Here is a 26,332-nt window from a genome sequence, read left to right on the forward strand (position 1 = left end):
AGACTGAACAAGCAGCACCAGACTTTGCTCCCTGGTGTTGAATGTGTAACTCCACTGAGGAAAATTGCAGAGCAATTCAGTAACTCAAAGGAGAATAAGTGGCCTGAGATATAATGTCTTCAAAAACTTTAATTGATATGTTTTCAGTGTGCTATCTCCTTCAAAATTGTTTTAAAAGTAGTTATTAATAATGTGTAATAGTCTGATAAGTATGCTTCTTTGTAAAAACTCCTAGAAAAGTGCAGCTCTCTGCTGAGGAAGGGATTTTGTTCAAATGAAAAAAAGATTATGCTAATTCTGTGCAGTCTACTTCACCAAACCATTGTGTCAAAGACCCTGTAAAGCCTATTCCATAAAATCTCTTCAAGAAACCTCACACATATTATTATTCCTCAAGCATGTGCAACAAAGCTTATAATATGTCAGGGGATACACATTAAATCCTGAGTTTAATTAATCCCAACCATTATGCACTTCTAACTGTCAATTTTTCGGGTATTCCTGTTCTGACTTCAGATTTGAGCAGAATGTGCAGCAGCAGTCACTGACACATTGATGCATTTTCCAGGCAGTTCCTATGGAGTGTGTTGGTGTAGTTCCTTCCATCTTCCAGCTGCTTTTTCCAGCTGTTTTTCTGGACAAATGCAGCTGTAGCTCGCTTTAAGCCCATGCAGACAAACTCCTATGCAGAAATATCCTGTCCAAAAATCCAGTTGTCCTCCAAGGCCACCTCCCAGTTTGTCATCAGCCTGGCCCAGTAAAGGAGATCAAACTGTGGCTCTTTTCCACCTGCAGCCTCCATTTTCTTGCCAGAAAATGGCAATATTCCCTTTTAGCATGTTTTCTTTTTGTGATAGTTCACGTGGCTTTGTGGAAATTGGCCTTGGGAGATAAACATAATTTTATTTGTTGGTTGAATGATGCATCTGGCTAAGAAAAATAACACCCTACAGTTATTTTACTTAGATTTGACATTGAGAATAAAAATAATTTTGAAAGAACCGCAGAATTTGCTGACCTTAAGTGCTTGACAGCAGAGAAGCTTTATTGAAAGGAGAGACACGTGGCAGAAGTCTTACAGAGCTGTATGGATCACCCAGTAGGATGGCTCCAGTCATATAAAATGCTTTCTTAGTATTTAATATGGCTGGAAACACGGCCAGCTGCACACATGGATGCACTCAGGAAAAAGGAGGAAGGGCTGCAACACAAAGGGAATGTGCAATATTTAGATAGCAGCACCAAAACTACTCAGTTGGGTCATGCCAAAATCCTGTTAGGGAGCACAAATGAAATTTGTGTCTAATTTTAGGAGTCAGCTGGGCAGTTGAAGACAGTGCAGAGAAAAGTTGTCAAGGGGTCTTCTGAAAGGGGTAAATGTCTTTATACTACTTAGCAGCCCCACTGGATTTCTTCAGGGATGAGTGGCTTTCTGGAAAATGCATTAGTCAGAGACTGATTACACTTTAATTACATGCTTTTTGGAAATGGGAGATCAAATTGGATGATCAAGTGAACTTTCCTGCCCCTAAGATGTCTGAAAATGAAATTTTAATGGGTAACTAATATAAAGAGTAGAAATATATTTGATTATGGTTTTTTTTTTCTTTTGTTTTTCTTTAAGCTGAAATAAAAACAGAAAAGCTTTGAAGGAAAACACAGTAAGCCACTCACATTTTATGTTAGATGAAGACAAAGGTATTTGCAGCATTGGTGTCACTTAAGACATTGCACCTGACTGAGAGAACAAGCACAGGGTATTTTTCTTTCTAATACTTCACTGCTTTCAGTGTATTTCTTTCTTCAGCTGTGCCAAGTATCACTTTATCTTGCCTCTTAGATGTTTTCCATTCTGTTTTAACTCTAGTGCCGGTTCTTCTAATAACTTAAAGTTTGATATTTTGATGTCTGAGACATCATTAGCAAGATAGCTGATAAAGGTAGCAATGGCTGGGAAATTATTTATTGTCTTAGAACCCTAGGAAAAAGAAAAAAATAACTGCTTAAAGGGAAACTTTTTCATGATTCATGAGAGCACCTCAATATCTAGGCATGTGAAGTGTCAGGATTTAGAAATATATAGGTGATAAGTAAAAGAGAGTAACTCTAATAGAGGGAGAGAAGTAAGAAACATTATTTTTGGTGTCTTACTTGCATCTTTTCATTACTCTTCCATGACTGGATTTCAAACTTATAAAGACATGTTTACAGTGTTGGTTTTTTTTTACAACTGTTTATGTCACTAAACCCCCTCTTAAAAGTTTTAAAAAATATGTGTCTGTTTGGATTTTCTTTAAGAGAAATACTGAGCGACAAGAATTGTCACAGAAGGTTTGTACCTGTATTGTGCTACTACCATAACTACTAAAATCTTTCCCTGCTGAAAAAATTTAGTGCCCAACTGGACCTTTTAGCATTATGTCCTCCCTAATATTCCATATTACAGTAATTCCTACTGGCAGAAATTCAGTTGCTCCAAAGACTTATTATTAAAAATGGAACAATATGGCACAAAATCAGCTTTATTTGCTAAAAAGACAAAAACCCCCAAAAATTACAACAACAGAAAAAAATCAAACCACCAAAAAACAGCAGAAAACCAAAACCACCAAAAACCAAAACAAAAAAAATCCCAAAAAACGGAATGGCTTGCTCAGAGGCATCCATGAATTCTGCCAGAATCAGGATTCTGAGTATTTATCCCAGATTGTCCCTGTCTGCATCTGGGGAGAATTCTCATTCCTCAGTCTTCTTAAACAGTAATGACAAATTTACTGGTGGCCTAAAATTTGGCTGTTTTGAAAGAGCATTTGTGGAGCTGTAACATTTTGCTGTCCCTGATGGGGATAGTGGAGCCTGCTTGCCTCCAGCTGTCAAAGTAATGGCATTAATCAAGTTCAAGTCACAGAAGTACTCGAGACTCTCAGTAGAGAGATTCTGTTGGTAGGGCTAAAATATTTTTAGGTGTTTTAAAAATAAATGAAGACTAGTTTAAGCTATAAAAAATCAGAAGCCTATTGGATTTCTGCCTAGTCAAGCATCCAGTGAAATGAATATAAATAAGGTAAAGGACTGATAGAAATCAAATAATTTTACTGAATTTGGGGTGAGTTCAGTGTGGTATTCAAACAGTACCTCATTCCATGCTTGCACAACATTCATTTTCTAACAGCACAACATTTGCTCTGTTTGTACTGATTCTGAGTATTTCTCTAATATTATTTGTTTTCCTAATATCAAGTCACCAGCTTTATAAGGATCACCTCTGCTGTCAGCCAGAGTTTGGTGTTTTGAATAAACCTCCAGACAGACCAAACTCCTTTTTTCCCTAACACAGCTGAAAGTAAAGAAACTGAAACAAAACAGCTTTAAAGAACAACTAGGAAAAATCCCTCTTGATTTGCAGCCAATTAGTGATTCTGGTGGGTTTGCTTTTTCAAAACACTTGGAAATGGCAATGCTTAAAGCAGCACAGATGACTGCTTTGCATGACCCCCTGTCCTCACCTCTCTGAATGCTGCATGTAGCTTGGATTGTGTTTGCAAGGTAAAGTTAAGAAAAAGCTGAAATATAACCAGATGATGGATGTACTAAATTATAAGAGGTGGTTTCCTTAGAGATTTAATAAGTGAAATGCAGTCCCTGCTATGGGACTAAGACGCTGGCAGCATGGCAACAGGAGGAAGGCAGTGCTGGGAGAAGGAGGTCAGTGCCAGCAATGATCAGGGCTGGAAATCACCTCTCTGGAGGCTCTGCTTTCCCAAACCAGCTCCATCTAAGCTTGGCTCCTGACCTGGGCTGGTGAGGACAGGGAGAAGGGCAAGGAGCTGGCACTGAAGCAAAGCTCTCATTCTGAGAGGGGAACCCTGAGGTGAAACTGTCTGGGTGTGTAAAGGTTACTGCTGATCTTGTGAGGGAGAAAAATTACCCCAGGGCTCCCAGATTTGCAGCTCAGAGACCTTTCTGAAAGGCAGCATTAGAAGCTCATTGATATTCCAGCAGCTCATACTGCCTAGATCAGGGCCTACGGTGCTAATTAAAATAAAATCACGACTCCAGTGCTTCCAGTCTATGTACAACAAAGTAGGTGAACAATAGTAAAAAAAGGTGACTGTTCCACTTTGACAGAAAAGAGACACGGAGAAGAGCCTTTCTTACCCTGGCACAGCTTAATTCCAGCTGCAGAACTGTGCAGCAGGTTTTTAACCTCTTCTTTAAGGGTCTTGCCCTCTATGAGAATGGGAGCACAGAGCAGTAGGAGGGGAGATTTTGGGCAGAATCTTCAGGCTCTGCAACCAAGTGACAGCCATAAATCATTCCCATGCCCCTCCAACAGTTAAAGCACTGTGTTTTGTTACTGGAAAGTCCTGTTGGATTATTTTTCCCCTAACCTTTCCACAATAGAGACTTAATTTCTGTAAAAATAGGATTCTGGGCTGTCTCCCAGGCATAGGTTTTCTGGTAGAAGTATGTGGCAGCTTCAGTGTTAGCTTATCATGGTCAGTTACTAGTGTGGATCTATCACTGCCATAAGTGGAACATCTCTCCACATAGTTTCAATTATGAAATAGGAGATGGTTTATATGGAAAAGCAGAATTCAGCTGCAGTGCTATAAATGTCTTCTGAATTCAACGTCAATGGCTTTTTCCACTCAACAGGTTGAGTTTTATAATTGTGGGTGCGTCATTTGTTTTGAATATTCCTTTTGTCCCTGTGTTTGAAAGAAATTGGTTTTGAATATTCCTTTTGTCCCTGTGTTTGAAAGAAATACCTTATAGTTCCAGTGATGTGAAAATTTAGGTTATTTTCAGAGAACAATGAGTTATCTGAAGAAAGCTGGTGCAAATTGAGGCAGATGAAGGAACAATTTTCTGCTGTTCAGACCTTTTGTGTTTTGGAGAGGAAGCTCAAACTCAGGTCATGTGAAATGGCAATTTCTTTGTAGGCAGCTTACTCTGAAGCTCTGGGCATGAATGGTGCAGCTTCTGGTGCAGCTCTATGGAAGTCAGTAGGTATCTACTTTGTACCAGCACCAGAACTGCAGAAGTTTAGTTAAATTCCATTGATTATTGACTTTTTCTTCCTCGGTGTAAGAGGTATTTGTTAGAATATGTGTCATATACTGATACAGTGATGGGTACCCTAAAATCTGATTTATGTATAATCCGTCATTCAGAGAAGAGTGGAAGCTACACGTATAACTTGGGTTTAAAAGTAACTTTTCCATTGTGCTTGTAATGGCAAGAACAAATCTGTCACAATCTAATTGCTTCCTATATCTGTGCTAGGATTTTTCTGACTTTATATCTCATAGCAAGTCCCTGTTTCCATAAATAGAAATAATTTGCTTAAGCGCTTTCCTCCTGAATACTTTATTATTCAGCTCACTGTCTGTGTTAGTTTTCATGAAGTCTTAATCAGATATATCAGACTCTCTCTGGATTGTCTTTTTACTATTCCTATTTGTGATTTTTTTTACCTCCCACAGGACTCCAGGTAAATTTCCTAGTTAAGGGTTTTATTCTTTAACTTTCAAACTTTGTCAAATGTTATTTCACCGAAAATGAAAACACAAATTTCTGTGTTGTATGTACTATGATGCAGCAGCAATGAGCACAGGCATTGGCAATGTTTTCTTGCTCCAAAATGTGAAGTAAAGAATGTGGGTTGGGTTCAGCAGACAATTTTTTCAAAAAGCATTAGGAGTCAGGAAAAGAAAATTGGGAAACTGATGAACTGATGGATGGTGTGGTGGACTTGGCAGTGCAGTGTTAATGGCTGGACTTGAGGATCTTAGACGCTTTTCCAACCTTATCTGTTCCATGATTGTGTGGTTTACTCAGAGTGTGGTCCTCAAGTGGATCATACTTAGGGCTGACCCTACAGACTGCTCAACATCCTAAAAATGCTTGTGTGCTACACAAAGGAACATTAATAATAAAACAGAAAATGACATGTGGGGAAAGAAAAAAAAAAGTGGGGGAGAGAACACCTTGAAAGGGACAGAAGGAAGAAGGAAGGGAAGCAGATGGAATGGTGGTTTTTTCTCAAACATGTGCTGACCATCATTGCTGTCAACCACAAGTTTTGGTGAGATCTAATTTTCAGCTTTATCTTGTGGAATTCAGCTTCTTCACCTGGAAAAGTAACATAGCTCTGCCAAGTGTCTAAGGCAAGGATCCTTAGATGGTCTCTGCGTATTATGGTGGAAATTTAAGGTGTTCATTCAGAGATATTCAGTCTCTAAAGAGAGCTGTCCTTGCTGTGGTTTCGTGCTGCAATTGATGAACAGCACTTTATCAGTTGTCCAGGGGGAACTGAGCACTCAGGCTGTGGATGCATCAACCAGCGGCTCTTTGGTCAGACTGATCAATAGTCTCTTTGTCTTTCTTTGCACTTACCTGGCTGCACTTCTCCTGTATTTTTCTCATCTCATTCATAGGTTGTGAACATTTTGGAATCAGCTCTAAGTGATAAAGATCTAGTTTGTGTTTGGGAAGGGTGTTTGTTTATCTGTGCTGCAAATATTTGCGCCTACTAGAGCAGCAGGAGGAAAATGGCAGTGGTAACAATAATATGCCCAGATCTGGAGGGGGATCATATGTAAAATCATAAATCTGACTGGGTTCCGTGCTCTATGTATGACTAGGTCCATCTGTTCAAAATGCAGCTCGTGTATAGTGTTGTATTCCTTTTTAAAACCAGGGACCAGACTGGCACCATTCATACTGTTACTTCATAATAAGGTGTCACATTATCCTCCTCCAGCTATTTCACACCTCCAGCTATTCCCTTCAGGAAGATTCCAAAATGAAATTAATGTGGGGGTCAGGAAAGATTATCACAGTAAAAAAGCAATGAAAAATGTTTGAAGGAATGTTAACCAGCACTTTACACCTTTATTCCCTGAGGCAGTGGAGTGATCACACAGAGCACACATTTATATCAGCTCAACACAAATCATTCAGAGTGGCCTGGGCATCATGTTGAGGAGAAGAATGGAAAATACATAACATACATAAAATTATAATAAACTATCATAATGTGGACAAAACTGAATCTATCAAGGCAGTCATTTTCACATATTCCAGCGAGCTGTTCCTCCTCTCCTCACTCAGGAATAAATGTCAGAGCCCTGGAGAGCTACTGAGTGCAATTTGCCTTAGGTAGCCCTGTACCTGCCATTTTCTCTCCCAATACAAGCAGGTACTTCTCCAGACCTGCAGACTCTGCCAGCTGCTTCTCTGTTGTCAAAATGACTGACATGACAGAATAATTCAGTCCATGTCTTTGAGCCTCCTTCATTAAAGAATCCTCATTTCCAGAACATTTAGGGTTTATTTTAAGGTGTTGCAAGATTTTCTGTAATCCTACAAATCCAGACCATCTCCTAGTGGGCAGGGATGCCACCCCCTAGGTCAGGTTGTTTGGGGACTCATCCAACTGTCCTTGAACATTTCCAGGGATGGGGCAACCACAACCTTTATGGGCAACCTGTTCCCAGCTTGGGCAACTGAGGTGTAGCACCTTTATTCAGATAGGACGTCAGAAATGTTGTCTCTCACCTAATCATAAAACCATTTCAGTTCTGTCTTTAGCAGGGAATGGAGGTTTTCAAATATCATCTTGTTCCTGTAGAAATTGCAGTCTGAATATTTAATGGTGTATTTTGTCAGAATTAAGATATGCTTAGACAAGAAACATGCAACTTTAAAAATCTGGTTATTTCTTAGCAAAAAATCCCAAAAAGCCAAACTACAACCAAAGAAACCCCACACATACACTCACTCACACAAAAAAACCCCAAAATCAAACAAAAACAAAAAAAAAAACCAACCCACAAACCCACACAAGCACCATTAGACATATTCAAACCAATTGCAATGAACTTGTAGGTCAGGGGAATTTACTCCTTGAGAGCCATTGCAGTTTTACTGTCATAGAATTAAGGTTGGGGTTTTTTAATTGATCTTGTTTCAGCAGTCTTGTAAATCTTATCAGGTGGTACTGGAAGCCCAATTCATCAGTGTAAAGAGTGAAGTGGATTTTGTTTATTTAATTATTAGGCTCAGGTTTATTTGTTTAGGAGAGTTAAACACACATAGAGAGAAAAAGAAAAGAGCATGTGAGGATTTGGCCTACTGGCTCCATTAACTTCAATAGGAATCATGCAGCCAAAGCCACAAACCCCACTTTAAATATATACTGGAGGGAGATTAGGCTTAATCTGGGCAATGAACCTGAAACCACAAAAATGTCAAGCCTTTTAAAAGTTTTGAGGCAATAAACATACTTATAAGAAACTAAACAAAGGTGTGATGTTGGTGCAGGCTATTTCCTTGTGACAAAAATCTCCTTTTGGTGTTATCTTTCCTGTATCATTTAAAGCTTCGCTTCCATGAGGCTGGTGGCAAAGTGGGGGTTTATAATCTCCTTTTCACAGCTGTCATGCACAAATAGATACATGAGAATGTCTTGTGTTTATCCTGTTGACAAGCTGCAGCTGGACTGCAGATCACAGCAGGTATTACAAGTGAGCAGCGTGTTCATAGCTATATCTTACATCTTTAGAAAAAGGATTAGGCAAGCCCTTAACTTCAGTTGTACTGGGTTTTTTTAATAAATCAGAACTTTGGTAGAGTCAGCAAGCAAACTAGAAGACTAAGAGTATTTAATGTGAAAAAGAAGTAAGATTGCGTCCATTTCTTGATCCTCTAGTCTACTTGACCCATCCTTTCCACTCCTGTATATAAACACTGAAGTAAAATATGCTGTCTAATGGGAAAAAAAAAATCCAGGTAACTAAAATATTTAGATGGGAAAATTTCAGGCAAGATGCAAAACATTTAAGGCATTTTCCAGGTTCTTTGAATATTTTCTTGTACAGCTTTTATGCTGGCATCTAAATTCCTCCAGGTCTCTTTCTTGCACTGCCCAAAGATTTGCAGCAGCTACTTTTAGTGTTAACTCCATTGTAGAGCCTTAAATATAAATCTTGTTTATTTTTCTGCAGGTCTGGCTCTACTAAGAGTAGTGTTACAGCCACCCTAAGAGAATAGTTACAGCTTTTTGGTAGCATGTGCTTTGATGAGGCTCTGCAAAGTTCCCCTCCAGGGAACTGTGGGTCACTGTGTGGGCACTTCTGGAACCTGCTCTGTTTAGGCAAGGAGCAAAGAATTGAGATGTTTGGATCATTTTTATGTGAACTGTTTGTTGCTGGACACATTCTAAATAGAGAAAGGACCAAGTTAACTTAAAAGTTGTGTTTCCAGGCAGTGTGAAAAACTGAACACACTTTACACCTTTTAGCAGTAAAGCTGTTCTGTCTTCCTCTTGAAGGGAAGAATGCTTCACCATAAGGAAAATTTGGGATATAAAATAAAAAGTGCTAGCAACAAAAAGCTGAAAGCACCAAACTGTGGAAAGCTCTATTTTCTTGCTCACAAGCCAGGCCATGTATTTGTAGCTGAAGAGAGACTTAAAGTTATTAAAAAACCCTCATCTGTCACTAAGAGTGCCTTCAATGCACTGTGTACAGCAAAGAGATACAGAGCAAGGTGTCACCCAGCAGGAGCTGCAGAATGAACAATAAATGAACAGATGAATATAAAATCCCTGACTTACCCAGCACACCGTGTCACCCTGCACATGTGTGCTCAATGTGGCAAGCAAGCCCCTCACAATAAATGTAAAAATGCTGTCTTGACATCACAAATGTTGTCAATATACACCCAGACTTTACAGCACTCAGTTCTACCAGCTTGCTTTTACCAGCATAGCGAGTGCTTATGGTTGTTTCCTTCTGTAATTATTTTGGATGCCACTCTATGAATAAATAGAAGGAGACTTTTACTGATAGTTAAATCTGAAAGTTTATAGCATAATGCATTATTTTTGGTAAAGAATTAAATACAGAAAGAAAAATAGGGAAACAAAAGAATTTGTGATTGCCAATGAATGATGTGCTTGGGCTATGTTTGACTTCCACGTGTATACCCCAGACACCACTGTAAGATTAGATTCAAAAGTTCATTTGCATTCAAAGCAAGACCCATGTAGGTGATAGTGACTAAATTCAGAATTATAATGCACATCTGTGTGTACTTGGCAGGCTGTAGTCCCTGAAATTTGACTCTGATTTGGGCTGTGCCTCTCATCCAGGGCAAATGAAGCACTTCAGCAGATCCCTCCGAACTGCAGTTACAAGGCTGTCCTTGTTTTAAATTCCTGCAAAGTGGGCACAGAATCTGTCCAGAAGACTGGAAGAATGGACTTTATTTCAGGAACTGCAGTAGTCGCCCATTCCTGTCCAATCTTCAGGAAATAATTTCACCACAGAAGTTAGTTCAGGTTTTTATGGGAAGCAATAACTCTTCCAGACTTTTGGTTGCCTCAGAAATATTTGTTTCTTTCTCAAGCTTAACACCAGCTCTTGCTGGACCCTAAAAGGTGGTTTGCATTGTGCCATTAATAATTTAAAAAGCAGGTAAATAGGCAGAGCAACTGCCATGAATTATTTGTTAAGATGATTTCTTTGTGGCTCTCTAGCTAAGAAAATCCAATCTTTGGATTTTTTATTTGTTTTTATTTCAGAAAATATTTGGGTGCTAGAGCAAATAGTGATGTTATTCTTCCAAAAGAGCTGCTGAGTGGAACAGTGTGAAGGTGAAAAAATTTGTGATCACCAGTGGGTTTTCCTCATCTTGCCAAGTAGGTTTCAGTCCATCAGACTAGAAGGATCAACATTTTGTAGGTTTTTCGTTGATTTTGTTTATTAATACCATTGGGAGATTTCCTCATTAAAAGGAAATGTAGCCTCACTTTTCCATGCAAGAGCATAGAGTTCAGGTAAATTAAATTAACAGGGTTTTAAAATGAAAATTTTATAAACTGATTTTTTCTGTTACTGACAGGTTGTATATAACAATATCCCATAATATCATCAGAGAGTAGAGTTAAGAATAAATAGGCTCTAAAATTCTATACTTTGAACTTTCTTTTCTGTTTATTTCAGTTCTAGCATGTACTTCTAACCTTAGTTTTTCATGCAGTTATTTTAGTTATGTACTGCATAGTCTGTTTGTTTAAACTGGCTTTGGAATCAGGTCTATCAGGGGATTTCTTAAAAATTATTTCCAATTTTCTTTCGTTTTCTGTTTTGAAGATTGTCTTCCACATCTCCCAAACCTCTCTGCATTACCCATAAAATGAAAGCAGCAATAGTCCCATTTCACCCCACTAAACCTTTGTTTTCATGAAGCTGAAGCCCAGCTTCCCCCTGCAGAGCGGACAGATTCTTTTAGTGACTTAAAAAGAGACCAATGTTCATAAGACTTTGGAGGTATTTGATGCTTTCTTGAACATCAGCCCCAGATCACTGCTTAGGTTGTTTTTCTGATGCACAGTTTTTGCCCTAACTTATTATTATTTGTCCCAACTAAATTATAATTTAGTTTCTCTCTAAATCTTTGCCCTATGAAAGCCATGAATTCCCTGATAGCTACAAACCAGGATTTTTCCAGATCTCACACAACCCTTCCTCAATGTGTGAGCCTGTGATCAAAATATGAATCTTTGGCAGTCCTCTTGCAAGCTGTGAGACTCTTATTTAGCAGAGGTGGTAAAAGGTTTAATGCATCTTTAATGCTCTTTCATCAATCCTCATTTGGTAAATATTCAGGAGACATTATTTTTTTTGATGGTTGAACAGCTCTAGAACTAACATCTGGTTGAAACAAATCTTGCAGTTTTCACTTTGTCATCAGTTTATAATCAACTAGACACAGGCTTTTACCCTTTTCAGTACCCAGTGTCCATTTTGGTTTCTATTGCAGTATCAAAGAGCTATTTTTTTTTCTGTAAACTTTTTCAGAGTTGCTATTTGAGAAGATGGAAATGTGATTAAAGATACCAACAAGCCTAAACTACATTTCTTCAGAAGTGATAGGTGCATGGCTGCTGTATATAATAGACTCCATAAAAGCATCGCATCTTATTTACACTAAGCCCTGCACAGACAATTTGTATATTAAGCTTAAGGGACTTTTCTTTCCTCTAAAGACAACAATCAGCTCAAGGTTGAGAAAGGACCTGGATTTCCCTTTCCCCTGGTGTTTGCTCCATCATGTCCTACAGGCTTCTTTCCTGCACATGGGGTATTTCATTTAGCTAGCATTATATTTTGAATGGGTGCAGCTTTTATGAGGTTGAGGCCTCCTCTCTTTATATCAAAAATATTTTCTCACCATTTTTACAATACTCAGCTCTTCCCCGCACTTTGCTGAGATGTGCAGCAGATTAGGGAGTTCCCCCAGCTCTGTGGTTCTGACTCCCTTCAGGTTCATTTCTTATGGAATTTGTAAATCTAGTCCTAGGAGTTTCTGTTGCCATCATTACCATGGGACCATATAAAACACAGACATGTATGTTAGCAGGAGTAAAACCCAGGTGCTTTCAGCAAAAAGGAAAGTCCATTTAGCATGCAAAAAATAAGAATACAGGCTGGGATTAATTAGTGGACATTGAATGGATTAGAATCTGCCAAAACCAGATCTGCCAAAAAAGTCTGTACCTTGGCTTCCGAGAACAACCATTCATATGGAAAAGAGAGGGCTTCAAATTTTATGTTCAGGTGTGTTTTTTCCTTTGAAGATAAGCTTTGCATTTAAAAACAACAATTAAAAATCTGTGGCAAAGACTAAGGAATCCTGGATGGCACCTGTTAATCTGTTAACTCTGTTTTCCAAAAATGAAAACATCCAGCTGTAGATGTGTAAATGAAAAATAACAAGGATGGAAGTTCATCACAGTGATTAATCACCTGTCACTCATTTAAAACAGTGCAAGATCAGGAATAATTCAGTTATTCATGAAGACTTATTTCTCGTTATTCACCTTAAATTTGGTTTCAAACTCATGTTTTCTGATTACAAAAATCTGATTTCTTATCAGTATTTAAACTTACTGTCTTATAATGAGATCTCCTCTAACCCTAAAACTCAGATAGGATCAACAAGCAGGCACAGTGGTTAGGAATGTTAAGTAGATATTGCTGTGAATAAAAGGTAGGACAATCTGCATGTGACAATAAATTTCTTCATTATTTTTTAATTAAAAGCACTAATTCTGCTTGGAAGGGGGCTCAGTGTGTTCTTGAGTCTCCATGTACAGTAGGATACAGTAAAAAAGACAAAGAAGTTTTTACTCTTCTAATTTATGTGAAGCAGTTTGAGCAGTCTTGTGAGATATTACACTTTAGGCAGAATAAAATGAATTAATATAACATCCACTTCTACCTCGGGAGGTAGACAGCATCAAAAGCATAAATAAGATCATGTATGAGGACGAAGCAACTTATTCACTTTCAGATACATTGTCAGTGGTCAAATTCAAAACTTACACTCAAAGGAAAATAATACTGACCTGTGTTGGTTTTGCTGCTGTCCCTGTAAAGCAGACAGTGTTTAATGAATGCAATAAATCAAAAGCAGAGCTGCATTTTAAGCAAATATTTATTTGATAATTTCAATAAATAGTTGTGGTCCGTTCAAATGATGGTATATGAATATATTGAGAAACTTCTAAATAATGTGAATGAGGCTTAAAACTTTAAAAATTTACCATTTCCATAGCAGCTGGATATAGGAGTCAGCCCTCACTACTTTCATTTGCACTAACAGAGAAATGGGGAGATATTCTCAGACAGTTCTATACTAAAGATGTGATTAAAAATTAGTTTGTTTACGATACTAGAAGGAATTTTATGGAATCATAGGAGTGAAAGTTCAGGGCTACCTCATTTTTCCTAGTAAATCATGGCATTTATTCTGAGTGTTGATGGCAGAGCTCTACCTTAGGGCCCACTGCTGAGAGAAACCCAGTATTTGAAACTGCCCTGCCCCAGCAGGGATCCCATGGAATCACTCCTTCCACACTTTATATCATGTTACACTAGCAAACTCTCTTCTCTGATCAGGTAAAGGAGAAGCTCCTGTTTGCAGCTTCACCTGTTACTTTTTCTAACAATTGAGCTGGTGCAGAGGGGAGCAAGCAGAAGTAAGCAGGCCTAAGACTAAAGAATCTTCTTGAGCCAGCACAGGAGCTGCTTTTAGGAAGTACTACAGTATTACTCTGACCAGACATCATAGTCTGACTTTGCTATAGTAACCATTTGCTAAGGGTTTGGTGTTTGAAGCAATCCTGGAGGTGTTCCTTTAAAAGCAAGGCAAGACCTTTGTTCATCTTAAACTCTGCAGCTGCAATGAAATGGACTTCAGGGCACAATAATGTTCAAGCTTCATCAATGTTATCTGACAGGCACCATCATTATGGGAACAAAGTGCTCCTGGTTTCAGAGTTATGTTGTATGTGGACAGTGGTGGAGTCCTATCTCATTTCTCCAGTCTCCAGGTAGTGGTTATGATGAATGGGTGGCAGCAATCCTAAATTCATCATTATTACAGCGTGCTAATGCAAATAAAACCTTGTAAGGACTGTGGGTCTCTGTAGAGGTGCCCTGCTGCTCTCCCTGTTACTGGCAGGGAAACACCTTCATGTCTTGGTTTCTGGGTGCCTCCCTTCTTGTAAAAAAACAAAATTAAATAAATTAAATCTGAATGATACTGCACTGCAACTACACATCACTGTCATGTTACAGAGGGGCTTGAACTCCATCTCTAGCAAAGTTCAATCGGGCTAGAATCGTACAACACAAGAAGTGTTACTTACAGACATGACATATTACATTTTTCTGCTTTATAAATTTTTTTTAAAAGGCTGTAATTTCTTCTGAGAAGTTCAAGAGAATCTTGGGCATAGATTTTGGAGGGAATAACAAATTCATATCCTCTACTAGGTTGACTTTTTGCTGTAAAATGTCAATTGTTTGAGGCTGCTCACAAGCTATAGCCTGAGAATAAGTCCTGAGGGTATGAATTAATAAGCAGCTGGTACAAGTAGCTCTCTGAGAACTGAAGGATACTTCCCATTGTCCCTGTTTAATTTACTGGGTTTTGTCATGAACTTCATCAAGAGCAGGCCTCAAGTTCTGGCTGTTACTATTCCAGCACTGAGAAAAATCTTTAACACCTGGATTACTTTGAAGAGTTCCAGGAGTTAGGACCTTCTTGCATTTCAGTCTTTGATAGAAAAATAATCAAATGCAAAACACTGAGATTAATCTCTATTTTATTTGGTAGCTGTAGCCATTGGATTATAGGTTTGTTTATTTTTCCCCATGGTTTTAAGTATCTTGTATGTGCAGCTGATTTGAATTCATTTGAAATTTGAATTTTTTTTCAGACTGTAGAGGATTAGCGAGAGAAACAAAAGTATGAAGTTTTTAAATTAAAATTTTGTTGCATATCTGTGCATATCACTGAATTACTCAAAGGAAAGAAAGCATAAAAGTGTCATAAAAACACGTGGAATTGTTTTATTTAAAGTGTATATGCATAAGGAATTGAGATATTACTGCAGACAGGATTAATATCTGACTATATCTATTTACTGTTATTTGTAGTGCCACACTCCTCTCCATATTGCTGCTATTTGGAAATGACATCTGAAACAAAATCTGTCTGTCTTGCCTCCAAAAGCATAGAAATTACATTTCTATATTTCAGAGTCCTGACCACTGTGTGTGAAGTCACTGTTCCATCCACAGGGGCCTTTTCCCCACCTTCATCAAAGAGATATTAAAAATTATTTATGTTTAAAGCATTTTCATTCTCACAGCAGTTGTAGTCAGAACTTGCTTCCTGGTGACAGGGGGTTGTTTCTTAGTTAAAAATACTGGAATGTGTATCTGTATTTCTTTAGCTTCCTGATTTTAGAACTGTCTAGCTGGTTATGTGTGCAAATTAATTCTTTGTTAAAAGGAAATTTTCAAATCCAATAACAATAACTCCAGTGGAAATTAAGGAGGATTTGTTCCCTTGAACTTCTGGGGGAATTTGGCCAAATTAATTTTCTTAGACAACATTATAAACTCAGAGAAAGAAAAAACATGCTTAGATAAATGAAAGTCTGTCACAGGCCACAGTGCTAGTGTTGAATTGGACAATTAATTATGTATTTTGTGCACATCATAAATAGTGAGCAGCTTAAAGGATGATGGCTCAATAATACAACTAGAAAGAGCTCAGAGTGAATTTTTTATCAATACTTCTCCCTTGTGACCCTTGCTTCACCCAGTGTCTTCGTAATGGTGTGAAGAAAGGATCAGAGTGCCAAGACATCAAATCTACTGCCTGTTCTGACATCCAGGGCTTTCTTCCACCAGGGAAATTAAATAACTGGATGTAGTCAAATAGAGAAAAGCAGGGGTAGCTCTTTAAGCTTATAAAGTCTCATTATGCCCGACTTCATGCACAAACAAGCTGTCCCATAATATCAATGTGTCTGGAGGAGCACTTTGGTCTCCTGATATCAAAGAGAGCTGCTCTTGTCCACAGAATTTAGGAAGGCAAGGCTGCGAACTCACTCTGTAAACAGAGCCTCAATTCCAAATGTGATTGCCAGGAGGTGTCTGAAACAGCTAAAAGTGAACTTTCCACTTTTTTCTCTGTATCTTTGTGTGGATGATGTTTTCCTTTTACCTTGACTCATTCCGAGACTTCATTTAGGTGTTATTCTCCAAGAGATCTGTTCTGTCCTCTGAATGCACAGATCTCACTGAGCTGGTCTCAAACGAGACAGCTCAAGCACTGATTATGCTGTAATTGGAGGTGTTCAGTGCTCAGAGCAAACTGCTCAATCTGCCTCTGAGGAGCTGAGTGAACGTGTCCCAGCTGCACTGAGCTTTGCACTGCACTGGCTAATTTAGAATTAACCTGGCTACATCAACTTCAGCTGCACTTTTGGTTGTGGAACAGGTATTCCTAAGGGCAGCACTGTGGTACTGAGTGCATTTTTAGGTTCTCCCTTTGACAGCTGTAAACTCCATAAACTAAAGTTTTGTTAATTTTAAGAGGAGAAAAAAAAGTATGTGGTTGAAAAGTCCTAAAGCTAGTGCAAACAGAGCTGGCTGTTCCTGACTGGCAAATCAAGCAAACATGAGTTCCATAATATCTTCTATAATTGTCTATTACATAATCTGTCTCTCCCAGCAAAATTACTCCTGAAAAAAAAAATCATATTTTAATCACCCTTTTTCTGTGGCAGTCCTCGAATTTTTTTTTTTTTCTGGATGAAATTTGGCCAGGTATTTCTTCAGGAAAGGAAATATTTAGAGCTGAAATTTGAACATTACTCTGTAATGAAAACAAGGCTTGTAAAGTTTCATCTGTCTTTTGCTTTGTGCTTGGTTTTATCTTATACAGCCACAAACTGAAAAATGCACATCCCAATAATCACATCCTTCACGGCTTTCATAAATAATTTTAAGGAAGTTTCCACTCTCCAGTATCAGTTCAGCTGAGAAGGAGAGCATCAAATCTGTTAAGAATCTGTTAAGAATAAGGTAAATATTTGAGGAAATGGATGTGCCATTTCTTGGACTAAAGAAAAATGTAATAACACTGCTAAATTGTCCTTGCCCTCTGGAGCTCTGCAGTATCCTAAAAACTCTCTCTCAATGGGCAGAAGGGGGAGTTGAATTCCAGCTCATAAAATTTGTGTTTAGCAAGAAATGTTTTTTGACCCCTTAAGAGATCCTGTGCTTAGTAATATTTGGGTTTACTGTGTTTTTGCCATTTTCTTCTTATATTGTCTGAAAACTTGCCATAGCTGTAGGTGTGAAAAGAGAATGGGGTGTAACTGCAATCTTTAGGTGTTTGGTGGAACATCTGAGGTGATCTTGTGATTTGGTGGCAGCTGGAGGGAGACTCATTTGAGATCAGTCACTTCAGCCTCAGGGCAAGTCACCTTACCACAATCAGAACTCTTTTTCTCCTTCACTGTGTCATCTGTCTCTCCTTAGACTGCTTGCCCTATAATAAAATTCTAACCCTTTTTTCCCCTCTTATCAAATAGTTTGGAAGGTAATTTGGGACTCTTCACTTAAAACAGATGGGCAGAAGCCACCTCACCACATGATTAAGATTAGATCAAGTGAAAACTTAAATTATTAGGACTGTGTTCATGTTCCTCAGTGGAAAGCAGGGGCAGGTTTGTTTTCCAAGCTGAACCATGTCTGGATCTGTGTGGTTGTTGCAGCAGCTGGTGGAGAGAGGAGCAGGGACACACTGTGGCTGTCCTTGAGATGTTCACCAGGAGCCTGACTCGTATCCACCACCGTGTCCTTCACACCACCCCATGCCCAGGCTCCCTTCCTGAATCCTCATCACTCATGCTCCAGGATGGAGCCAGGAAGCAGCCAGAGCCAGGGCTGTGAGAGGAAAGCTCTGACTGCCCTGGTCTGAATGCAGCAGCTATTGTCCATGAAAGGATGGCAGCCTGGCAGAGGGGGTGTCACAGACGGCTTCTGTTCTGGCAAAGGCCACTCTGCTGTGTCAGCCAGGCTTTGGTGGCATGGCAGATGGCAGCAGTGCTCTGGGTAATGCTCCTGTTGGGTTTCTCCAAGTCTGGGGACAGTTAGAGAGCTGTCACAGGTAGCTCAAGACTGGAGTGAGCAAAAATAAGAAAAAAATAACAGGTGAAAGTCTGTTTTGATGGTGTCCTAGTGAGTCTCAGAACTACTTTACCTGAAAGGAAAGAAAGGAAAGGGAAGGGACAGGAATGCCAGGGCAGGAGAATCTTTCTCTGTTTTCTATGTTATTTAATGATGACCATGAAAAATTCAGGAGAGAGCGAAAAATAAGGTACTTAATACCTTTCTCATTTTCAGAAATTGAAATGAAACAAAATTTCCTCAGTTTCAGATTTCTGTGATGGTACAATCAATGTCTTTCAGGAAAATAATCAGCTTTTGCTCAAATTAATTTTTGAATGGAAAGGTAAAAATAGACAATGAGTGTATCAATGACCTTACACTAGATAAGAGTCTAGCCTGAATTGTACCATCTCTTTTCCAGGGAAACTTTTTCTCCATAGGTAATTCTGAAACAGAAAAGAATTATGTTCTGCCAAAACTATTCTCCTTTTTTAACAAATCTACTAATATCTCCTTTGTCTTGCCTCTTATCTTACAGGAGGTCATAAAATATTTTGTCAGTGATTCATGAGAAATACATATTCCAAGTTGCCTCATTTCCGATTGTTAATTTTCTCATCTGGGTGGAAGTGGGAATGCATTATTCTGTGCACTGAGACCAGGAGCAGTTTCCTGCCATTTAACATGTCCATTACAGCATGTCGTGGTGGAGGCAGTAATGGATGAATATTGAAAAGTGCAGGAATTTTGTGTGGTTAATTACGGAAGATGAGGTGATAATTCACAATTCATCCATGCCACCCAGGGAAAATCAAGTGGCTGGAGCAAACCACCAGTTCTTAGCCTGGATCCAGGTTTTGTAGCCCTCACATGAGTTTACCTTCCTTTATTTCCACTCTTCAGACATCTTTGTCCACACAAATACCTGTTCATGATGACAGGACAATAACTGGAAAAATTTCCTTTATTGTTAAACAGGAGGAAGAGGTTCCAGCCTTTTCTGAAAAAGGCTCTGCCATATCCATTCCCTGTAATTCCCTTCCTCCTCATCTTCCTTCTCTCAGCAGGACCAGCAGTCTGTGCTTCCAGGAGATGTTTTTGTGCTGAATTTGTGGCTGGAAACCTGTTCTGAATCCTTCCTGAACAAGCTGTTGTTGGGTGTTGGTCTAGCCAACAGGCCATCTGTTTGTGCTGAGTGCTCCCAGCTGACAGCAGAAAAGATCACAGGAATAATACTGGAAAAGTTCTGTTTTATAAAACCTGGAATGAAGTTTTGCAAGATTTTACACAAGGAGTATAGCAGAGAGGAGGACTAAAAGCAGAATTCTGACATTCAAACCCATTGTCCTTCCATCTGAGTTTAGTGTGCTGTCTTACTGGTTCTCTGTGTGCAGGCCTGGATTTAGATAAAAATAGGGTAAAAAATTACAAGCTTATCAAAGTTTCTGATAACTTACTGCCAGGTATACCACACTGTTTTTCTTATTACTGATCAAATCCATCCAGCTCTTGGAAGACCACCTATGAAAAAATACTTATTTTTTCCTTCCTTTGAATTGAAAATTCGATTTTTTTCAGCTTTTCTCTTGATCCAGTAGTTTCTTCTTGTAAAAGAATGCAAAATTTCCCCTGCTATATCCCCTCACCATATAAATCAAGGCTTAATTTCCCACAAGTCTCTTGATCCTCCTCAGTCCTGTTCAACTAAAACACTTCTGGCTGTGGCTGGTCCCTCTTTTCTTGCAATTAGGCCCTTCAATAAACTCTGTCTCCTCCTGGAACTAATGCTGACTTGTTGAAAAAGCATGAGGCAGGAGCAAACCATAGATTTTGAACTTGCTAACCACTGAGAGGACCCATCTCCTCCAGAGATGACCTTTGCAGCTCTGTGATGTGGAAGGGCTTTGCCCACCCTTTCAGAGTCCCCAAGGCCAGGATGAGCAGCACAAAATCAATGTGCCCAGGCTCCCTCACTGGCCAGTTGTGAGTGTAGAAAATGAATGCAAACAAATATTAACTTGGAGGCTGAGATGCGCAAGGAACGCAGGAAGGTCAGAGTGGGGTTTGGCTTATTTAATCTGCATTTTGTAATAGACTTTTGCAGAGGCTTCTGGAGCTTTACTCCTACTCTTGTAACTCCCTTGGCATGAGCATTAGGAAGGCTTACTCTCAGTTAATCAAATCTTGAGCTGATATGTAGGGGTTTGACTCACACACTGGGAAGTGATTGACTCTAGATAAAGTCTAGAGGGAGGCTAATTCAGTTTAAAGTGCCCATTTCACACATTACCTCATCTTTGTTTCCCAGAAGAATTCCTTCCTTATCTATATTGACTTCTAAGTTTATCCACCTCTTGTGGGAGGTGATTAACTGCTCAATCCTCACAATAGTTCTGTTCTGCCACCTTTTGCTGCCTTTTGACCTGCTTTCACTTTCTGTCTGCTTTTGGAAGTTCAGACACCAAGCTGAAAACATTGGTTTGAAAAGCATGTGACCTTCTTTTCCCCATGAAGCTGGGGTCCCTTTTCCACACCAAATATGCTTCCTTTTCATTCTGTTAACCCCTTCTGGAAACTCAGCTCAGCTACCCTGTAAATTTTAGTCAAATTTCATTGTGCATTAATATAAATAATGGTATCAAATAAATAAATAATTTATTTTAAAAACCCTTTTTATCTGATGCCTACCCACTCTTTATTTCCAGATTAGATAGTGTAGTGGCTTTTGTTCACGTTGCTCAAATCTAGTCCTTCCCACTGGAATGCAACTGTGCTCCCAATCTGTTGTGGGACTTCTGCAAGGTCCTTGTATCCTAAAATACTTTGATTTGTAACTTTTCAATATAAAATGCTTGAAATAGTGTGAAGGCTGTATCAGAATCTTAGAGAGAAATTAATTTTCTGGTGGGGAGAGGCCCTGCAGGCCTGACAACAGGACCTGAGGCCGTGGGTGGAATTGGTGCTGCCATTAGAAGACTCAAAAATCTTGCTTTATTTTGCTTTCCCATTGAAAATAGGGCTGCCCATTCAACCTCTTAACTATTCGCAGAATTTTTTTCAAATTTCTTTTTAGAGGAATCTCTTTGTTCAGCACCAAAATAGAAACTAGGAATGAACTTATAGACTTTGTGTAAGGTCAAGAATTGTAATGTAGTCATCATAAAGAATGAGTACATAAAATGACATTAAAAAAATCTACATGAGACTGTTTTTCTTAATTTTATTAAGAGAAGTTGATAAAAAGAGGCAAATCCCCAACTTCTATACATAGGTCCTGCAATTTTATTGTGCAGGATACAGGCAATAAGGTTTAATTTTTCCACTGACTAATTAATAAAGCCATGTGGATTTCTTATTCAGTTTACTTTCCTTCTAAGGTACTACCAAGAAAGATAAGATCCCTATTTTTTAACACAGTGATATATTAAAGGCTTTAGAAATATTAATTAGTTCTGAGTCACAAAGAGCTGGAATTTGCTTTTGTGCAATGTTCTCTCACAATCCGTGGTGACGAAGAATACAGTCTTCAGTGAGACTTGTTAATTACAGAGGGTAAATTTCCTCATCCCCATTAATGGATAACAGCTTCCTGGAGTTTATGCAGCCTCAGTAGTAAAGCACTTAAATCTTGGCTACCTTGGACTAAAATGTTTTGGAAGGTTTGCATATTAATTAAAAGGGTCCATGTGGTTTTTTGCTGTTAGAACTCAAATGGAGTTAGGCAAACACATCCAGACATGAGTCCTGAATAATGCTTAGGTTATTTATAACATAGCTTCAAAATAATATAGAACTCCCTTACTACAGACCTTTGGAAACTGAACACCTTGTCTGCAGTTTTGACTCAGACAAAAGAGGAAAATCAGTGGATTTATTCTGTCAGAGCTTCCTACTCTCACTTAATGAGGGATAAAGGTGCCACAAAGGCAGAAGAAAACTGGCTGGGTTGCATTTGAAATCCCTGAGCACTGGGACCTCTGCACTCCATCCCACCGCATGCATAACTCAGTTTTAGTCTCTGCATCTTTCTTCTTTGTCCAAAAATAACTTCAAACTTAATGTTCTAATGCCCTGGAGGATTTTTGTCATCTCCAGTGCAAAAACTAAGGGGGAAACCAAAACAAAACAAAAAACCCTCTCAAAACCCAAACAAAGATCCAACCCCAAACCTATGGTTCTTACGGAATATTTTATGGATCTTAGAGACCAGGCACCAGCACCAAGTGCTCTGCCACTGCATGCAGAGGGCTGGTCCAGCAGGAGAATGTGCTTTACACAGAAAGGGTGAGCAGAAAGTGGCAAAAAAAGCAAAGGAATCAGTACTGGAAAGAGCTTCCCAAGAGCACACAGCACCTCAGCTGTGGACCTTCAGAGAAGGAAGATTTCCCAAATCTCACCATGTTGACTTATGTTATCATTCTTTGTGTGATTCAGACTGAATTACCTATCAAAACTGTTATATGAGCAGCCACTCTGTTATTTAGCACAATTTTTTTACAATATCTGACTGCATTTTCTGAAAAATATTCCACCACACCTATTTTGGCCATTCTTATGAGACGTGTGTCTGTCATGGTGCAGTTTTAAATCACAAAGATATTGGACAAAATTAGCATTATACAGTTGCTGTAAAACCCAAAGAAAAGAAAAAGGAGCCTGCTTTTGCACACTGAGGAATTCCATGATTTTTTTTTTTTTTTGAGGGAACGGCCTTCTGAACAATCATTTGTTGTAACCCCAAAATTGCAGTGATGGTAAATAAACCTGGTTTTATTTAATATATGGAATTTTTAAACAATCTTTCTGTGTTTTATTATGAGAAAAAGAGATGCAAGACTAAAGATTAAAATAAATATCAAGAAGCAAGATGTCACCATTTAACACTCTTTTTCAAGGTGTGTCTTTCACCTCATTCTTTGGCCTTCAGCCTGCTTTTAATAATGAAAATCAGGAACATCACACAGGTCAGTGCAATTCCGTCAGGGCAATGGCAAGGCAAGCCCTCGGCTCCCTAGTGAAGATTCACCAATCCCTAGCTTACATTTTATAATTTGAGGATTAAACAGAACATGATTGTGTTTAAAATCAGTTTGGAGAGAGCTATGGAAGTGTCTATTAATTATTTATTACTTCTCTAACTTGCATAGTTAAAACTAATTTTAATGAGTGAGTAGCTAGCTTTAAGAACCTAAATCTTATCTGTGATGTTCCTTTGGTATTATTTGGTGTATTTATAATCACTTTTTGGCAAGAGTCTGAATGATCTGAGTGTGTTCATTTGAAACAGGATTATCAGACAAGACAAACCCTCAAAACATTAGGAAATATCTTTGTTATGTCCATATATTTTAGTGGCAGTTCGGATGTCTGGAGTAAAAGCCACTGAGGCATGGGAAGGAGGGGTTCTTTAAAATGTAATTGGAGGTTTTCACATGACGAGGAGCCCACTGAACTTTCCTTGTGGGATAAAAGGAGGCCAAATATTAGCCCAGCTTTTAAATAAGGTTCCCTAGCACACTTGATTTTGACCCATGACTAATTGCAGTATAAACAAACACTGAAAATAATCTTATGAAGTGGGGAAACTGGAGTGTTGTCTATCTACTTAATCAGGGGTTTATATTTATTATTTCAGACAACAATAATAAAATGGCATTCATTTTTCAATTAATATTAGCATGAATATTGACTTATGCTATTATGTATATCAAGACACAAAGAAGAAAGGCTTTCCTGCTGCTTTACATAATTGAATAATGCTAGTTTAACATTTCCAGAACCTTTAGGGAAGTATAATGAATTCTACACATACTCAGATTTACATACTGGAAACAGAAAGCACTGGAAAATTTTTTAATAATCTCTTGTTTTTCATGCAAAGTAATGTTGACTTTCTTAAAAAAAATTCTGGGACTCTGCACTCCCTTATGCTAGAAATAGAGGAGTCTAGATTATTTTCCAGCTAGACTATTTCACAAATTATTAGGTTCCTTTGAGGTCTGCAGCTCTTGTTTGCTAGCTGTGAATTTTGTGTTCACCAAAAAAATAAGAGGAATGAAAGTCTACAAGTGTGTTGCTAACACCTAGCAACAGAAACTGGACTAATATCTTCCCTCCACTAAATGTCTGGAAATGCATGAATAAATGCACGTTGTTGCAACTTTTCTGCTGCCAAGCGTTGGTGTCAGTGTGCTGGGCTGCCTTCAAAGACAGAGCCAGGAAGACACAGTGTGAGATAAAGATAAAACTACAGCTCCATTTTTGAGCTGGAAAGTTAATTCCTTGTTTTGAAATCTAGGTGTTGATTCCTCTCTGTGCCCTTACCTCTCCCTCACACCTGGCTGTAATTCTAATTAATAGGGGTTACTGCAACTGAGCTCATGTTAGTGAAAAAAGTGAATTTCTTTGTTTGAGTGAAGATAACTACAGTTCCGAGTTTGACAGAGATAGGGCTGCTGCTGCATCGCTCCAATTACCAATTGCTTGGATTTCTGCAATACAGCTCCTCATCCACAAGGTCCTCACCTTTATTTTTTAAATCACCTCCCACAAATTCAAGCAGTCAGGATCATCCCAGGGCTGGCTTTGCACTTTCCCCCTGCTCAGCTTCAGACAAATCTCTGCTCCCAGGTTCTATCCAAAGCTGCCACAGCTGATCTGGTCCTGCAGCCTGGGCTTTGAGGAGGGTTTGACAGCTCTGAGCAAACGAGAGGCGCTGCCAGGAGCCATCAGAGGATGCGATTATTGCCTTTGATTCCTCCACCTGAGAGTTTGCCCAGGGCACTGACTTTCCCCAGGCTATGTCTTCCCCAACCTTTTCCTTCTCCTGTAGCTCACCGGCTTCACTCCCAGGCTCAGAACTCAGCCCTGCCACAGCAAAATGCTGAGTGAAGAATGCGCTGGTGCTGAATAATAATTGATGTAAATGAAGCCTTCCCACGCTACCTCTTCCCTTCTCCTAGAGGGCTTTTCTTCTTAAGCCTTCTGGCTTATTGCATTAATAATTCATAACCACTGTGCTTTATATAGGCTCACTCAAAGCAAACTCACAGAATGCCTTTTTTCCACCAGTGTTCATCAGAGTGGATTTTCTTAAGAGCACGCAGCTTTGCAAAGCACGAATTCCTCATTTCTGTGGTGAACAACTCCTAGTGCCATGAGCTGGATTAAATTGATTATTGACACGTTCCTTCTCTGCAGAGTTTAAGATGTGCACAGGGCAAGGAAGGGAGGGTTTGTTGGAACAAATTCTGCAGAATTATTATAGTGACAGATCTGCATTGGTGGGAAGCCACATCCCTGTGAGGCAGGGGTTGATATTTTCTTTAAACATTTTTTTGTAACTTCATTGTAAGGATTTAGCAATTCACCTTTAGTAAAATATAAACAACAATGAATTGTTCTGTAAGACTGGGAAAAACTTGACAAATGGTTCAGTCATTTTAAACCTGTAAACAAAAAAGGGGAATTTTAAAATTTTCAAATGACAAGTTAAAAAACTCTTTAATTCCCATTGCTAAATAATAGATTTTTTATAAAAAATATTTCAGAAAACTGGGAAAGCTTGGTACAAAAGGATGGTTTAGCATAGTTCGATAACTTTGTAAAGAGCGTTGTTTCCAGAAGAAAATGCAAACAAAAGTTGTGAAAATGACACAGAACCTAGCAGGACAAAGCAGGCTTGGCTATGTTAGCACAGTAATAATGGTAAATAAATTTGGATTGTAGAGTTAGATGTGTTTGATATTTTGGTCATTCACACACCACATTGTTGAAAA

At 38.8% G+C, this 26,332-nt stretch overlaps 2 long non-coding RNA genes across 4 annotated transcripts in view; both read left to right on the top strand.

The window, feature by feature from the left end:
- Positions 1–11,988, top strand: part of LOC135295046 (uncharacterized) — a 45,682-nt gene extending 33,694 nt beyond the window's left edge. Inside the window, exons 2-3 of the long non-coding RNA XR_010357095.1 lie at positions 10,642–10,711; positions 11,874–11,988. This is a non-coding gene — a long non-coding RNA (uncharacterized LOC135295046). The remainder of the gene's footprint in view (positions 1–10,641; positions 10,712–11,873) is intronic.
- LOC135295043 (uncharacterized) overlaps positions 1–26,332 on the top strand; it is a 332,142-nt gene that overhangs the window by 228,917 nt on the left and 76,893 nt on the right. The gene's annotated exons all lie outside the window — the stretch shown is intronic.

This window comes from Passer domesticus, chromosome 2, assembly GCF_036417665.1.
Source record: "Passer domesticus isolate bPasDom1 chromosome 2, bPasDom1.hap1, whole genome shotgun sequence".
Taxonomy (NCBI): domain Eukaryota; kingdom Metazoa; phylum Chordata; class Aves; order Passeriformes; family Passeridae; genus Passer; species Passer domesticus.